Source organism: Balaenoptera physalus (assembly GCF_965194825.1).
Source record: "Balaenoptera physalus genome assembly, chromosome: 14".
NCBI classification, from domain to species: domain Eukaryota; kingdom Metazoa; phylum Chordata; class Mammalia; order Artiodactyla; family Balaenopteridae; genus Balaenoptera; species Balaenoptera physalus.
The window spans coordinates 52,543,657-52,562,722 of record NC_138893.1 but is presented as its reverse complement, the minus strand read 5'-3'; the positions used below and the strand labels follow the sequence as shown (position 1 = coordinate 52,562,722).

The 19,066-nt window shown below is 41.6% G+C and overlaps 1 protein-coding gene across 7 annotated transcripts in view; it reads right to left on the bottom strand.

Moving 5' to 3' along the window:
- The window catches only part of HPSE2 (heparanase 2 (inactive)), a gene marked incomplete at its 5' end in the record, with an annotated part of 626,538 nt that overhangs the window by 50,754 nt on the left and 556,718 nt on the right, over positions 1-19,066 (bottom strand). The gene's annotated exons all lie outside the window — the stretch shown is intronic.

Sequence of the window (19,066 nt, the reverse complement as noted above, 5' to 3'; positions counted from 1 at the left end):
GCAAGAAACTCCCCCCGTACTTGGGTTGGGCAAAAGAAAAAAGAAATAACAGAGACAAAAGAATAGGGACGGCACCTGCACCAGTGGGAGGGAGCCGTGAAGGAGGAAAGATTTCCACGCACTAGGAAGCCCCTTCGCGGGCAGAGACTGCGGGTGGCAGAGGGGGGAAGCTTCGGAGCCACGGAGGAGAGCGCAGCCACAGGGGTGCGGAGGGCAAAGCGGAGAGGTTCCCGCACGGAGGCTCGGCGCCGAGCAGCACTCTCCAGCCCGAGAGGCTTGTCTGCTCCCCCGCCGGGGCGGGCGGGGCTGGGAGCTGAGGCTCGGCTTTGGTCGGATCGCAGGGAGAGGACTGAGGCTGGCGGCGTGAACACAGCCTGAAGGGATTAGTACACCACAGCTGGCTGGGAGGGAGACCGGGAAAAAGTCTGGACCTGCCGAAGAGGCAAGAGACTTTTTCTTGCCTCTTTGTTTCGCGGCGCGCAAGGAGAGGGGATTCAGAGCGCCGCCTAAACGAACTCCAGAGAAGGGCGCGAGCCTCGGCGATCAGCGCAGACCCCACAGCAACAGGGGCGCAGAGGAAAAAAACGGAGAGACTCCCGCACAGAGGCTCGGCGCCGAGCAGCACTCATCAGCCCGAGAGGCTTGTCTGCTCGGCGGGCGGGGCTGGGAGCTGAGGCTCGGGCTTCGGGCGGATCGCAGGGAGAGGACTGGGGCTGGCGACGTGAACACAGCCTGAAGGGGTTAGCGCACCACAGCTGGCTGGGAGGGAGACCGGGAAAAGGTCTGCAGCTGCCGAAGAGGCAAGAGACTTTTTCTTGCCTCTTTGTTTCGCTGAGCGCAAGGAGAGGGGATTCAGAGCGCCGCCTAAACGAACTCCAGAGAAAGGCGCGAGCCGCGGCGATCAGCACGGACCCCAGAGACGGGCGTGAGACGCTGGGGCTGCTGCTGCCGCCTCCAAAAAGCCTGTGTGTGAGCACAGGTCACTCTCCACATCGCCCCTCCCGGGAGCCTGTGCAGCCCGCCACTGCCAGGGTCCCGTGATCCGGGGACAACTTCCCCGGGAGAACGCACTGCCCGCCTCAGGCTGGTGCAACGTCACGCCGGCCTCGGCCGCCGCAGGCTCACCCCGCCTCCTCTGTACCCCTCCCTCCCCGCGGCCTGAGTGAGCCAGAGCCCCCGAAGCAGCTGCTCCTTTAACCCCGTCCTGTCTGGGCGGGGAATAGACGCCCTCAGGCGACCTACACGCAGAGGCGGGTCCAAATCCAAAGCTGAACCCCAGGAGCTGTGCGAACAGGGAAGATAAGGGGAAATCTCTCCCAGCAGCCTTAGAAGTAGCGGATTAAAACTCCACAAACAACTTGATGTGCCTGCATCTGGTGAATACCTGAATAGACAATGAATCATCCCAAATTCAGGAGGTGGACTTTGGGAGCAGGATATATTAATTTTTCCCCTTTTCCTTTTATTTGTGAGTGTATATGTATATGCTTCTGGGTGCGATTTTGTCTGTATAGCTTTGCTTTACAATAGCTTTATTTTACTTCACTATATTATAGCCTCTTTCTTTCTTTCTTTCTTTCTTTCTATTTTTTCTCCCTTTTACTCTGAGCCGTGTGGACGAAAGGCTCTTGGTGCTCCAGCCAGGCATCAGGGCCGTGCCTCTGAGGTGGGAGAGCCAACTTCAGGACACTGGTCCACAAGAGACCTCCCAGCTCCACGTAATACCAAACGGCAAAAATCTCTCAGAGATCTCCATCTCAACATCAAGACCCAGCTTCACTCAACGACCAGCAAGCTACAGTGCTGGACACCCTATGCCAAACAACTAGCAAGACAGGAACACAGCCCCATCCATTAGCAGAGAGGCTGCCTAAAATCATAATAAGGCCACAGACACCCCAAAATACACCACCAAACGTGGACGTGCCCACCAGAAAGACAAGATCCAACCTCATCCACCAGAGCTCAGGCACTAGTTCCCTCCAACAGGAAGCCTACACAACCCACTGAACCAACCTTAGCCACTGGGGACAGATACCAAAAACAACAGGAACTACAAACCTGCAGCCTGTGAAAAGGAGACCCCAAACACAGTAAGATAAGCAAAATGAGACGACAGAAAAACACACAGCAGATGAAGGAGCAGGGTCAGAACATACCAGACTTAACAAATGAAGAGGAAATAGGTAGTCTACCTGAAAAAGAATTCAGAATAATGATAGTAAGGATGATCCAAAATCTTGGAAATAGAATGGACAAAATGCAAGAAACATTTAACAAGGACGTAGAAGAACTAAAGAGGAACCAAGCAATGATGAAAACCACAATAAATGAAATTAAAAATACTCTAGATGGGATCAATAGCAGAATAACTGAGGCAGAAGAAAGGATAAGTGACCTGGAAGATAAAATGGTGGAAATAACTACTGCAGAGCAGGATAAAGAAAAAAGAATGAAAAGAACTGAGGACAGTCTCAGAGACCTCTGGGACAACATTAAACGCACCAACATTCGAATTATAGGGGTCCCAGAAGAAGAAGAGAAAAAGAAAGGGACTGAGAAGATATTTGAAGAGATTATAGTTGAAAACTTCCCTAATATGGGAAAGGAAATAGTTAATCAAGTCCTGGAAGCACAGAGAGTCCCATACAGGATAAACCCAAGGAGAAACACACCAAGACACATATTAATCAAACTGTCAAAAATTAAATATAAGGAAAACATATTAAAGGCAGCAAGGGAAAAAAAAACAAATAACACACAAGGGAATCCCCATAAGGTTAACATCTGATCTTTCACCAGAAACTCTGCAAGCCAGAAGGGAGTGGCAGGATATACTTAAAGTGATGAAGGAGAAAAACCTACAACCAAGATTACACTACCCAGCAAGGATCTCATTCAGATTCGATGGAGAAATTAAAACCTTTACAGACAAGCAAAAGCTGAGAGAGTTCAGCACCACCAAACCAGCTTTACAACAAATGCTAAAGGAACTTCTCTAGGCAAGAAACACAAGAGAAGGAAAACACCTACAATAACAAACCCAAAACATTTAAGAAAATGGGAATAGGAACATACATATCGATAATTACCTTGAATGTAAATGGATTAAATGCTCCCACCAAAAGACACAGGCTGGCTGAATGGATACAAAAACAAGACCCATATATATGCTGTCTACAAGAGACCCACTTCAGACCTAGAGACACATATAGACTGAAAGTGAGGGGATGGAAAAAGATATTCCATGCAAATGGAAATCAAAAGAAAGCTGGAGTAGCAATTCTCATATCAGACAAAATAGACTTTAAAATAAAGACTATTACAAGAGACAAAGAAGGACACTATATAATGATCAAGGGATCGATCCAAGAGGAAGGTATAACAATTGTAAATATTTATGCACCCAACATAGGAGCACCTCAATACATAAGGCAAATACTAACAGCCATAAAAGGGGAAATCGACAGCAACACAATCATAGTAGGGGACTTTAACACCCCACTCTCACCAATGGACAGATCATCCAAAATGAAAATAAATAAGGAAACACAAGCTTTAAATGATACGTTAAACAAGATGGACTTAATTGATATTTATAGGACATTCCACCCAAAAACAACAGAATACACATTTTTCTCAAGGGCTCATGGAACATTCTCCAGGATAGATCATATCTTGGGTCACAAATCAAGCCTTGGTAAATTTAAGAATATTGAAATCGTGTCAAGTATCTTTTCCGACCACAACGCTATGAGACTAGATATCAATTACAGGAAAAGATCTGTAAAAAATACAAACACATGGAGGCTACACAATACATTACTTAATAACGAAGTGATCACTGAAGAAATCAAAGGGGAAATCAAAAAATACCTAGAAACAAATGACAATGGAGATACGACGACCCAAAACCTATGGGACGCAGCAAAAGCAGTGCTAAGAGGGAAGTTTATAGCAATACACGCCTACCTCAAGAAACAGGAAACATCTCGAATAAACAACCTAACCTTGCACCTAAAGCAATTAGAGAAAGAAGAACAAAAAAACCCCAAAGCCAGCAGAAGGAAAGAAATTATAAAGATCAGGTCAGAAATAAATGAAAAAGAAATGAAGGAAACAATAGCAAAAATCAATGAAACTAAAAGCTGGTTCTTTGAGAAGATAAACAAAATTGATAAACCATTAGCCAGACTCATCAAGAGGAAAAGGGAGAAGACTCAGATCAATAGAATTAGAAATGAAAAAGGAGAAGTAACCACCGACACTGCAGAAATACAAAAGATCATGAGAGATTACTACAAGCAACTCTATGCCAATAAAATGGACAACCTGGAAGAAATGGACAGATTCTTAGAAATGCACAAACTGCCAAGACTGAACCAGGAAGAAATAGAAAATATGAACAGACCAATCACAAGCACTGAAATTGAAACTGTGATTAAAAACCTTCCAACAAACAAAAGCCCAGGACCAGATGGCTTCACAGGTGAATTCTATCAAACATTTAGAGAAGAGCTAACACCTATCCTTCTCAAACTCTTCCAAAATATTGCAGAGGGAGGAACACTCCCAAACTCATTCTACGAGGCCACCATCACCCTGATACCAAAACCAGACAAAGATGTCACAAAGAAAGAAAACTACAGGCCAATATCACTGATGAACATAGATGCAAAAATCCTCAACAAAATACTAGCAAACAGAATCCAACACCACATTAAAAGGATCATACACCATGATCAAGTGGGGTTTATCCCAGGAATGCAAGGATTCTTCAATATACGCAAATCAATCAATGTGATACATCATATTAACAAATTGAAGGAGAAAAACCATATGATCATCTCAATAGATGCAGAGAAAGCTTTCGACAAAATTCAACACCCATTTATGATAAAAGCCCTGCAGAAAGTAGGCATAGAGGGAACTTTCCTCAACATAATAAAGGCCATATATGACAAACCCACAGCCAACATTGTCCTCAATGGTGAAAAACTGAAACCATTTCCACTAAGATCAGGAACAAGACAAGGTTGCCCACTCTCACCACTGTTATTCAACATAGTTTTGGAAGTGTTAGCCACAGCAATCAGAGAAGACAAAGAAATAAAAGGAATCCAAATCGGAAAAGAAGAAGTAAAGCTGTCACTATTTGCAGATGACATGATACTATACATAGAGAATCCTAAAGATGCTACCAGAAAACTCCTAGAGCTAATCAATGAATTTGGTAAAGTAGCAGGATACAAAATTAATGCACAGAAATCTCTTGCATTTCTATACACTAATGACGAAAAATCTGAAAGTGAAATTAAGAAAACACTCCCATTTACCATTGCAACAAAAAGAATAAAATATCTAGGAATAAACCTACCTAAGGAGACAAAAGACCTGTATGCAGAAAATTATAAGACACTGATGAAAGAAATTAAAGATGATACAAATAGATGGAGAGATATACCATGTTCCTGGATTGGAAGAATCAACATTGTGAAAATGACTCTACTACCCAAAGCAATCTACAGATTCAATGCAATCTCTATCAAACTACCACTGGCATTTTTCACAGAACTAGAACAAAAAATTGCACAATTTGTATGGAAACACAAAAGACCCCGAATAGCCAAAGCAATCTTGAGAACGAAAAATGGAGCTGGGGGAATCAGGCTCCCTGACTTCAGACTATATTACAAAGCTTCAGTAATCAAGACAGTTTGGTACTGGCACAAAAACAGAAATATAGATCAATGGAACAGGATAGAAAGCCCAGAGATAAACCCACACACATATGGGCACCTTATTTTTGATAAAGGAGGCAAGCATATACAGTGGAGAAAAGACAGCCTCTTCAATAAGTGGTGCTGGGGAAATTGGACAGGTACATGTAAAAGTATGAAATTAGAACACTCCCTGACACCATGCACAAAAATAAACTCAAAATGGATTAAAGACCTAAGTGTAAGGGCAGACACTATCAAACTCTTAGAGGAAAACATAGGCAGAACACTCTATGACATACATCACAGCAAGATTCTTTTTGACCCAGCTCCCAGAGAAATGGAAATAAGAACACAAATAAACAAATGGGACCTAATGAAACTTAAAAGCTTTTGCACAGCAAAGGAAACCATAAACAAGACCAAAAGACAACCATCAGAATGGGAGAAAATATTTGCAAATGAAGCAACTGACAAAGGATTAATCTCCAAGATTTACAAGCAGCTCATGCAGCTCAATAACAAAAAAACGAACAACCCAATCCAAAAATGGGCCGAAGACCTAAATAGACATTTCTCCAAAGAAGATATTCAGATGGCCTACAGACACATGAAAGAATGCTCAACATCATTAATCATTAGAGAAATGCAAATCAAAACTACAATGAGATATCATCTCACACCAGTCAGAATGGCCATCATCAAAAAATCTAGAAACAATAAATGCTGGAGAGGGTGTGGAGGAAAGGGAACACTCTTGCACTGTTGGTGGGAATGTAAATTGATACAGCCACTATGGAGAACAGTATGGAGGTTCCTTAAAAAACTACAAATAGAACTACCATACGACCCAGCAATCCCACTACTGGGCATATACCCTGAGAAAACCATAGGTCAAAAAGAGTCATGTACCAAAATGTTCATTGCAGCTCTATTTACAATAGCCAGGACATGGAAGCAACCTAAATGTCCATCGACAGATGAATGGATAAAGAAGATGTGGCACATATATACAATGGAATATTACTCAGCCATAAAAAGAAATGAAAGGGAGGTATTTGTAATGAGGTGGATGGAGTTAGAGTCTGTCATACAGAGTGAAGTAAGTCAGAAAGAGAAAAACAAATACAGTATGCTAACACATATATACGGAATCTAAGGGAAAAAAAAAAAAAAAAAAAAAGGCCATGAAGAACCTAGTGGCAAGACGGGAATAAAGACACAGACCTACTAGAGAATGGACTTGAGGATATGGGGAGGGGGTGGGGTGAGATGTGACAGGGTAAGAGAGTGTCATGGACATATATACACTACCAAATGTAAAATAGATAACTAGTGGGAAGCAGCCGCATAGCACAGGGAGATCAGCTCGGTGCTTTGTGACCACCTAGAGGGATGGGATGGGGAGGGTGGGAGGGAGGGAGATGCAAGAGGGAAGAGAAATGGGAACATATTGTATATGTATAACTGATTCACTTTGTTATAAAGCAGAAGCTAACACACCATTGTAAGGCAATTATACTTCAATAAAGATGCTAATAAATAAATAAATAAACAAATAAAAAAAAAAAAAAAGTGAATGACTGTGAAGGACTGCCTTTGTGTGATCATGGCTAGATTAGGGTCAGGGCTCTCTGGGGTTGGGGGAGATGAAGCTGGTATCAATTTCTGGGGCCTACTACTCTGGAACAGGGACCAGTGTCCAACTGTGCTAATATCAATTCAAGTCCCTTGCAAAGATTTTCAGCCAGTCTACCCTTGCTTGGGGAGGGGTGGAAACATGTTTTCAGGAGAGTTCAAACCCATGTTGGGGTTTGTACAGAACTGTTGTGATTTAGGATAATACTAGCCGGGGGTTTGCATAAAAGGAGGTAGAATGTAAAAATGGTTTTTTTCTTATCCTTACTACTTCCCATCCAGTCCATCCACATGTCCTTTCATTTCTGCCTCCTATTCCCTCTCTCATCTGTCCCCTTCTGCCCTCTTCGTTGCCATTACCCTAGTCTGAGTCATCACAGTTTCCATCTGGTCTGCAAAAGCCTTCTATCTAGACTTCTCTGCTTCCGCTCTTGACTGTTTACAATCCATTCTCCACGGAGCAGCTAAAGTCATCCTCCTCAGACTTAAATCGGATCATATCAGCTCCTTGTTAAATCCCGTCAGTGGCTGCTCACTGCTCTTAGACTAAAATCCAAGCTCTTCATGGTGATCTCCATGCTCTTTACCAGCTGCTCCCGCTTCGCTCTCCAGCCCCACATCCTGTCACTCTTCTCCTGCCTCACTACATCTAGCTTCCTCTTCTGTTCTGTGAATCCTCTGGACCCGCTCCCTTCTAAGGCCCCAGCACAAAAGGGATTCCTCTAGCTCTTCTTGAAACCACCTAATTCCCATCCTTTAGGTCTCTGCTTAAGTGTCCCTCTTAAGGGACCTATGTTTATCACTTTATCCAAAATAGCCACTTCACCAGATTTCCCCAAACCTTTATTGCATTTCTCACAATCTGTAGTAGTTATTTTATTTATCTGGTTACTTATTTATTATGTCTCTTCCCTAGATAGACTCTGAGCTTCTTGAGAGCAAGAGATCATGTCTGTTTCCTTCAGAGCTATATTCCCAGAAACTAGCACAGTGTTAGCACAAGGCTGGTTGGTACTCAATAAGTGTGTGTTGAATAACTAAACTCGTCTCCTATCATATGGCCAGTGCAGTGCCCGGCATATTTTAAAAATGGACCTCTGAATCCTATGGTCCACAGCCACAGAGTGGATGAACGTACTTGGACAGTAAAATTAACCATATTTTTAAGCCCCCAAGTTGCTTATCTGAGGACCTTCATGTGTGGGACAGGTAGGTATCACGCATGGTTGGATGATCTCTGAACCTCTGAACCTTCTATTACAGTACTGGCAGCTTTGGAGAAAACATTTTTTTCTTTTGTGTACTTTCCACCAACATTTTCTATGCCTTGGAGAATGCCTCTAAATTTAGTGTCACCTACATTCTCATTAAGGTGACTTTAACATCTGCCTTCTAGATTGTGAATGATGACGAGAGAGATAACAATTAAATGGCTGCTCATCCCTGACAGCCTCACAGCAGGCATCCCTCTGTTCAGCCCAGAGTCACTCATCACTCTCCTGTGTTTGTCTTCCCCCAGCCAGCTTTTAGTTCACTTGACTGGCTTCAATTCAACACACTTAAGTTTTGAAAGCTGAGCTTTATGAGATATAATTCTAGACGCTTACATTCTCTGAGTCATGTCATTTTATCAAAAAACATGTGATGCGAGTTTTAGAGGGCATTTCCAGAGGCAGAGCTGGAATTTAAAAAAAAAAAGTTGGAGAGCAAGAGGATGGATGGTACTTTGATCAACGCTCATTCCCTAGGCCACGTGGTGATTCCATCAGTGGAGCTAAGTGTGTGCAAATCAAACCCTGAGAGCCAGTGGAGGACAGACACCCAATTAGTTACAATAACCTCTGACTGGTAAGTGAAAGGAGAGACCTATGAAATTGTGGATACCCAGAAAGAATTTTGGGATCAAACCACTCTCAGTTTCCGGTCTGACGTGTCAGCCGGAAGCGTAGTCCCTCTGAGAACTGTGCTGTGCATTCATTAGAACATGGGGAGCCAAGCGATTGGGAAGCAACAGCTCCAAATGAGCTTTACAGTTACTGGGAATGAAAAAGGAAGGCCATATATTTTTAAGAGAAAAAGCCATATAAATCTGACAGCTCCACCCCACTCACAGCAAATCCTAATCATATCTAGCCAAACCACTCTATTTTCTTGACATAGTCATGCACAGTGGGAAGGCACTGTGAAAAATCAGTGGTAGTAACCGCAAACCACTTACAGTACACTCTGGGCTCAATCATGATGTCTTTGGGTCTGTTCAGGGCAAGGTAGGTCACCTTCCATTTTCAAACACACACACACACACACACACACACATACACACACATACCCCAAACCCTTACTCAACCAACAAACATGCAGCAAAAAACTCATACACGCAAGATGAATTATGCAAGTAAATTGTTTTTCTCCTTAAATTATATTAAACATTTTTGTTTTGAAACTTCTGAGTTATTGATCTTCATAACACTATTATCCAGTTAGTGCTTTTGTTTTTGTTGTGTTGAAAGAGACAGAGATGAAAACAGTGTTTTTGTTTTGTTTTTTAAAATTCCAGGCTTCCCTGGTGGCACAGTGGTTAAGAATCCGCCTGCCAATTCAGGGGACACGGGTTTGAGCCCTGGTCCCGAAAGATCCCACATGCCATGGAGCAACTAAGCCCATGCACTACAACCACTGAACCTGTGCTCTAGAGCCCGCGAGCCACAACTGCTGAAACCCGTGCACCTAGAGTCCGTGCTCTGCAACAAGAGAAGCCACCGCAATGAGAGGCCCGCGCACCGCAACTAAGAGTAGCCCCCGCTCGCCGCAACTAGAGAAAACCTGCGCACAGCGATGAAGACCCAATGCAGCCAAAAATAAATAAAATAAAATAAAAATTTTAAAATTCCAGTTAAATCTGCAAATATATCGATTGATAGTGATATCTATCAACATTCAAAATACACCTACCCTTATTAAGTAACTTTATTTCCAGGTATTTTTACTACAGACCTACAGCAATACACAGAGACATCCTTAACCACCTGTCTTCTTCATTTTTGTACCCAAGCAGCTGAATGTAGCTGGAGAAAAGCATACAATCAGGTAGACAGGTTTCACTTTAAATATGATTCCATACCTCAGATGTGTTCTTGGTGCTACCAGTAATCCTATGATGTTTCTCTAGTTTCTTTATCAAGCTCGCTTTTCTAATCTCTGAGATGACTATTTTGTACATTTCCTCTCTGTTCAAATCCTCTTCTCTACTCACTTCCCTTCCTCTCAGTCCATGACCTTGCGTTATGCTTTAAGCAATATAAGAAATCATGATTTGGGAGCTCCTTTCTTCCCATCACCCAATCTATGCATGGTTGTCTCTGTACCCTACTCTTCCTGTACAAGTCAGAAGTGCTGCTTTTCCTAAAGAAGGTTAGTCTCTATCTCTCTTGTTCTTTCTCTTGTGCGTCGTCAATCCTCATACTTTCACCTGGCTTTATAAATACACTGACAAATTTATATCTTCAGTCCAAACATCTCCTTCGCGCTCCAGACTTGTGATTAATCTGCATACTCAATGCTACATTTGGATGTCTCCCAAGCATCTCAGACTTAACATGCTCAAAATAGACCCTCAATTCAGCCTTCCCCCCAAACTGATTCTCCCCTTATCTTCCCCATGCAGTGAATTGTCCAGGTTTCTCTTCTTCAATCCGCACATCCATTCCTGTTATTCGTGTCAATTCTGCCTTTTAAATATATTTTGAATATGTCTATCTCTATTGCCACTAGCCTGGCCCAAACCATCCATCACCATCTTGCCTATACTGCTAAAACAGGTTCCTTCCTGGCTTCACCCTTGTCCCATTACAATCTGTTCTCCACAGAGTATCTGAGTAGTTTTTTATACACCTATATCTATACTTATATCTGTATCTATATCTGATCACATTACTCCCCTGAATAAAATTCTCCATTGGCTTCCCTTAACTCTTCAGATAGAACCCAAACTTCTTACCATGGCTTACAAGATATTTTACGATTGGTCTCTCCCTACCTTTCCAATGTTATTTCATGCCACTCTCTCTCATCCATCATCTTTTAGCCACATTGGCCTGTTTTCAGTTCCTTGAAAATGCTAAGTTTCTTTCCATCTAGGGCTTTGCAAATGGTGTTCCTTATGCCTGGAATGCTCTACCATCTTTGGGTCCCAATTTAAATGTCAACTTCTCAAAAAGTCCTTCCCTGGTTCTGTGTTCAGGTAAGTGTTCCTAGCTAACTCTACATTAGCACACTTCATTTCTCTCATAGCACTTCTCATAATTTGTAATTATATATTTATATCTTCACTTAGTCTACATATTTCTGCTGCTAGATTGTAAGCTCTATAAGGCAAGGAATATTATTCAGATATGTATACCTAGTCCTTCCCACAGTATGTTACACATAAAGAGACCAATAACTATTGATGAATATTTGAGTAAATGAATTAATGAACACAAGAATGTTAGTTATAGCATTGTGATAACAGCAAAAATGTAAACAACTTAAATGTCTCTTAAAAAGTGAAAAGTTATATAAATGATGGCATATCTTTATAATACTAAGAGGTGGAACTATTTGCGGAGGTAGAAAGCTGTCCAAGATAAAGTAAGTGAAAAAAGCAAACTGCAGAACATGGTATTTAAAAAGGTTTATGATACACATAAATATATTACTGCATATGCATGCAAAGTTTCTGAAACCAACATGAGAAACTGTTAACAGCTGATACTTCTGTTTGTTTAAAGGAATCATTTATGTCCTCACATACAACTTGAATTTCCTACCATAATTATGTGTTACTTTTATAATTTGAAAAACTTCTTAAAATTAAAATATAAACATATATTAATTAACAAAAACTTAGCCATGTATTGTGCACCTGCTCCAAGGGGTACTAGTCCCCATTTGCTAGAAGCTACTGGGGTAAAGGACACAGGTGTAAGAAATCACTTGCATTCATGGAGACCTGCTCTGCCTTGTTCCAAAAAATTAACTCGAGGTGGCTACAAATAACTGTGTTCTATGTGACAGTTAGAAAAGGTGGACTTGTAGCCAGATCAGGGAGGACCCTGTATGCAGAGCAAGTGGTCTGCACTTAACTGGATGGGAACTAGAGGCTCACAGAAGACTCTGAGCCTTAAAAAGTTCAATCTGGGCAGCCAGGAAGACTACTCTACCAGAGCAAATTTAACCTCTTTATAACATTTTATGATTTAAAACCCACAAACCAGGTAACACTCCCGTTGTTCCTCTGCTGACAGTAATAACACGGAGTTGCCTTTAGTTGTAAATTGCTTAGACGATTAGAATCATCCCTGATGCCTCTGGCACAGATTTTCACGATCCTCACCAATTGCCAGGGCTTTGTCTGATTTGAAAACTTGCAGGCCACATTAGTGCACACTGGCTTCTTTTGGTTTCCTTCTGGCTGCTTCATTTGTATTTATAGACAGACATAATGGAGGGGTGTATGTAGGTGGGGATGGGGCAGGGTGAGGTATGTGGTCTCTTCCACTCAAAGGTACTAAGCCCAGCCAGCTTACTTCGGTTCACTTGTGTGTTCCATCCCCCACTTGGAGGGCTTTAAATCCTCTAGTGGTTCTCAAATTTTAGGGTGCATAAAGAATCACCTGGAGGGCTTGCTAAAACCCAGATTCCTGAGCCCCATCCCCAGAGATTCTGATTCAGTAGGACTGGGGTGGGCCCAAGAAATTGCATTTCCAATAAGCTCCCAGGTGATGCTGATGTTCTGGTCCCCACCCTCAAACAGTTTATACGCCAGTGGAGGAAACAGACATCTAAGTCGTTACCACGGAAGATCAAAAGCAGCAAGTGCTAAAATGCAAATCTGTGGCAGAACAAGGAGCGCGGAAGTAGGAACAATTGCTTCTAACTGGAGAAATAAGTAAGACTTCAGAAAGAGGTTGCCATTTCAGCTGGCCACAGGAGGAGTATGGGAAGAGCAAGGAGTCTGCTTTGGGGAACAGAAGATGGGAAACAGTGTATTTCCAAGGTTTTACTTGGTGCCAACAAAAGCATCAGATCTTTCCAACTGTAGCTCTGCCCTCCAGGGGTATTTGTAAGCTTCCTAAGTTTGTAGCTGCCCCGAGATCTGTTTTACTCTGGGCCTAGCAACTTTAGAGCATATGTAGGCTAAAAATGGGCAGAGAGCCTGTGACTAATATTCATAGTTTAAAACCTCAAAGGGGGTCTTCCTAGGGAAAGATGCCCAGTTTTCCAAATGTAAAACAGCAAGATCAGTCTTATACATCTCATTTTCAAATATGTACCTACATTTCAGACATGGCCTTACTAGACACGTGGGCTTTCTTTAGACCCCGTGACATAGGAAATGGAGTAGTTATTTTTCTGAATATTTAATTGAAAATGCAACACAGAAAGCCTTCTAGTGACTTTGAACTTCCACTCTATTATCTAATTCCCAATTATGTAACCCTTAGTAAGTTGCCTTATCGCTCTGTGCAGGTTTCCTCATCCATAAATGGATATCATAATAATATCTACACTCATAGGAATGTTGTAAGAATTAGATGAATTAATAAGTGTATGCACTCAATAACTATTAGTTGTTTTTCTTTTCTTTTTCTATTGACACTTGAGCCAAGCAAATGTATTTTTAGGTGAATTGGCCCTTCTAGGGCCAATTTCCACTTTTTTTTTTCCATATCTTTAATTCAGAACGCTATCTGGATTTCATAAGGGCCCTTCCTAGACATGCTATGTGCAATGTTTGCCTTTTCAACATGGAAGGCACCTAATTAAGTTCTATGGCTGAGCAGTTCTTCAGATACATTAGAGCTTGGGGGAAGAAAACGCTCCTCTTTCTGATATGTTGTCAGTCTCTAGTATATCTTTAATACTTCTCCCAAACTTTTTATGAGGTACAAAGTTAGAAAAAACAGAGAAGGTACATCAGGTCCTAAGGGACAATTTACAACACAATGATGAGCACAGAAATCTTGAACTGCCTCTTTCTCCAAAGGGAGTATGGAATGGCAAGTTTACTGAGTCTTGAGTCAGCGTGGGTCTGGATCCTGCCTCTGCTTTGTGATCCTGGACATGTACCTTAACCTCTTCTTGCCCAACTTTACTTATCTGAAAAAATGGAGATGATAAATGTACCTACCCTCAAGAGGTTGTCAGGAAGATTTTATATTACCGAAATAACATTTTAGGTAAAGCTTGGCACATAACAAGCACTCAATAGTACTAGGTCTTGTAGCATAATGGAAAGATTATACTGGAAGTTGAAGTAATAGATTTTTAGTCCAGGTGCGCCACTAATAATCTTTATGATATTAGGCAACCTCCTGGGGCCTTAGTTTCATTTTTTTAAAAAATAAAATAAAGATAAAATAAAGGATCAGGAGAGGATGATTTCAAAAGATTCTTCCCAAGTCTAATCAGCTGATTTTAGCCTATCATCTTACCTTTCAGAGGGTGGAACAATATAGCCTTCTCTCTCTCTGGTATTTAGAGAACAGACTGCAGACCCTGGAAAAGTTTCCCTTTGTCTATTTTGACATTTATTGCTTCTAACCTTATTGATTCTCAGGGACAAGGGCTAATCTGGTTCTTTCTCTTCATGGGTCTGAGTCTGTTTCCGTTTTTTCAGACGCTCTGAACTTACTCTGATCCCTTGGTATCCTGATGTTCACTGAAGACCTACGACCAGATATGCCCCTTCTTGGAGCCTCAGTATTCTCAGTTGAAGGGACTGGATGATCTCTAAACACTTCTAATTTCAGTGTTTTATGAGTCTGCAAACCTCAGCTGGTACCCTTTTCCAGTGGGTATTTGGTTGTGACTGCCACAAAGCTGGATGCGTTCAAAGGCAGAGTGGGCAACAAAGATTTCAGCCAATGGGCTAGACTGCAAACGAAGCTGCTGTGATGTCAAGAAGCATCACTATAATTTGCGGCTCAAACAGTGTAAAGTAGAATTTTATAGAATAAGGTAGATTTTGGGAGATATTTATGGGAGTCACAATGGGACATTCTGAAGATATAAAAACACCGTAATACAAAATTTCCTGGCTTTCTTTTGAATCACTGGAACACAGTGTTTATGTTTCGTAATGTTAATCACATGCAATTCTTCTAAATCTGGGATCTAATGAATGCAAAAATTGGTCCAAATGTCAATTTTAAACATATGTTTTTTATATTGAATAGACCTGAATGGTTCCAAGCACCAGTTAACTCTTTGATGAAGTTGGGGTCTGATTTTTCAGTGGTGGTTCTGATTGGTATTCAAGATGGGGAGGACTCCTCAGATAACTCCAGCAACAGGGTCAGCAAAGGAATTGCACAGGTACCTCCTGAAGCAAAGTATGAAGGTCTGGGATAGCTCAGTGAATATTGCTCACTCTGAGGAATGGAGGGAGTTACAAAGCTGTCCGGCAGACTTTGGTAGGTTCTGGAAATTTCAAAATTGGACAGAACAATGAAAACCAATGTGTAAACCCTTTCATGGGGACTTTAACTGCAGATGGAGAACATACTGATTCTGTTGGTCATTAATAGTCATTCTGAATTTCAAAATGACCATTTTCATTTTTTTCTAATGATGTGAAACAGTTTTACTCAGTCCTCAGAGAGCAATTAACCAGACTTTTCGTTGGTGTCCAACGACTGTGCTTGTTGTTTTGTCTAAAGAAAAGGAGGCTGTGAGATGACTTAGCTTTCCAGGACAAGAAGAAATTTATAGTTTAAAAAGTAACAGAAATAAGGGTCAGACATAAAGCTTTAAATTACAGGATATCACAATTAGAAGAACTGACAAAAACCATCATACTGAGGGATGGGTGGCATCTGCTCTGAAGATCTGAAAACTACCACCTGTTTTGTCCTACCAAGAGATTGGGGACAATCTGATTCTTACAGTTGGACACCAACTTGGTCACTTGGTGCTTCAAATAACACTGCCATGACTCACAACCATGTGGATACTTAAATTCTTTTCAGCCAGTAAAAGTCATGGAAGAAATCCACTTCATAATCATAACCTGGGAATTTTTTCACTGCAAGTGAAATTTCTCAGCTAAATTATCCACTCTAGTCATTAGTCTTGGCTCCAAATAACATTTAGCTATTTCAAAAAATCCAGCCCACCACTACAGGATAAAGATTATCCATGGATAGATACAAAAGAATGTGCTATAAACCCAGGAAGCGATTCGTAAAGAGATGTTTCAGAGATACTTTGAGCAACGGCAATATCAGTAAAAGAACTGCAGAGCCTTCTGAAGTGATCCCTTTTGAAGAGAACTCCATTTGGCTATATTAGTTCTGGCATGTTTGATAAAAAGTTAGCATACTATCTACTAAGCTTACTTCATATGCCCCTTTCCCCGCCCTATTAGACATTAAGAGTACAAGCGTAATGGTTTATTGAAAGGGCTCAACTTGGTGGAATACCCACAGCAAACACCTTTATGCTTTTTTTTAACCACTGCCTTTCAAAGCCAGTTTCCTAACCCTGAATCTCATCTCAAAGCTTATTTCTTAGCTTTTGGATATTAATAAATAATTTCATTTTTCAGGTATTAAAAATACCCGCCTAATCTTGCATCAAAACTTTAGTTTTTCATCTAATTTGATTCATATCTTGACCAGTGTAGGCTTGACATAAATCAGAAACTGTAGTGGAGGAAGGGGATACATGTTTTTGTTTGTTTGTTTGTTTTTTATTTAATCCTCTTCTCCAGTAATTCCTGAAGGAGTAGAGGTAAAGAAGAAAGGTAAAATGGGGGCAAAAATGCTTTATTGACTAGTGTTATAGTAATCTGGCTTTGGTGCACTCTCGGAGGGAGATGCCCAAGTAATGGATCCTTCTCTTTGGGGACATTTTTGTGGGTTCTTCCAATGCTTTCCTGCTGGGACCCTCCACGTTATACTGTTTTCTTATACAGGCAATAGGCTTTACGACTAACCCCTTAAAACTCCTCTAAGCTTCTACCCTGATGGTATATCTCTCACAACCTCTTTCTGCTGGGGTGTGATTCTTTAAAGACAGCTGAAGCTTGGTTGCTTTCTGTGGTGTCCACTGTAGTCCAAGCTCTCTCACCTCATTCAATTGTCAAGGACATCTCCAGCCAGCCTCTTCATTAGACCTTTCCAGGGGAGGAGCAGGCTCTGGACTCTGTGCCTGCCAAACTTCAGAGAACACATGTCAAGTCCTCCTAAGAATTCTCCTTTTAGTTCTTCTAGGACACATCTGGGGCTGAAGAGCCCTCTCACTTGGCTTGGGGTAGAGAGGAAGAACCTTCTTCCTGTCCCTACTTCCGAGCTGATAAAACTCTCTTCATACACAGAAATAATCTTCTCTCTCATCAACCTCCTAGCCTCTTCTTACATGTAGACAGGATATGGACAATGGATCCCTTTTGGTTTGGGTCCAGAACTCATTTGTGGCTATCCTGTAGGAGGTCCTACATGGATGGTCTAAATAACTCTAATCTCTCTTTAAGATGTGTGGCACTTTATACCCATTGACCTCAGCTTTGGGGTCTCACCTGAAATGGACAACAGAAAAGTCCCATTTGTTACACAAGAAGAGGTACAATGAGAATCAGAGCCAAGGCAGAATGAAAGGATATTTTCAGTTTATGAAAAGGAAAATCATTTCAGACATAACTATTTCTTCATTGCTTTATTTTGGGTTAGTAGAGAACCCAAACAAAACTGCTAAAGAAGCAGTTCTGGTAGGAAACTTTGAGGTGATCCTAGAAAGAGAGAGTGCTTCTGATGTGAACAGTGAATATTAATGTCCTTCCTACTGAACTATTAAGGCAGAATTAAGCAGAGATGGACCTGGTTATCAGAGAGGGGGAAGAAAAGGAAAGGTCAGGGTTGGTGGTAAAACATCAAGAAGTGAGGTCAGTAGGATAAGAGGCCAGAGTCAGGTTTGCTAAACCGAGGCTAAGAAGAACAGAGATCAGGATCAGGTAGGGTAAGAGGAGCATTATTATTCTGAATCAATAGATTAGTGCTAGTGAATTAGCCCATTATCAGAGAGGAGAACATTCTAAGGCTTTGAGTGCCTGAAAACATATTCAGTCTCTCATGCACACAGACACATAAGCCACAAGTACTCCTTGGGTGCTTACTTTGTACCAGGTACTGTGGGAGGCACTGGGATTGCAGCAATGAACATGATAGAGTTTACCCAGAGATGAGAAATACAACATTCAAGGAACTAAAGGTAATTCAATTTGGCTGGAGCACAGAGGGCAAGAAAAATAATGGCAGTTGATGGGAATAGAGGTATGAGTAGAGACCACATCATGTGGGTCCCTGGGCACCACTTTAATGAATCTGAATTTTATTCCCGAGGCAATGAGTTAAAGGGTTTTTAAGAAAGTTTTAACAGACATTGTGTTTTAGATAATAGCTTTGATTGCACTATAGAAAATAGATTGAAGAGAGGCACAGCAGAAAGACAGACAAATTAAGAAGACTTTGGGAGTGAGATGAAGGGCGAAGTCAAGATTTCTAGCTCATTTCTAGCAATTGGGTGGGTGTTGGTGCCATTCCTTTAGATGTGGCACAGGAGGACATTCAAACTTACAGCACGGGAGTGGAGAGGTAGGGGAGCTGAGATGTTGAGTTTACATTTAGACATGCCTGTGAAGCATCCAATCAGATATATCCAGTAGGAAG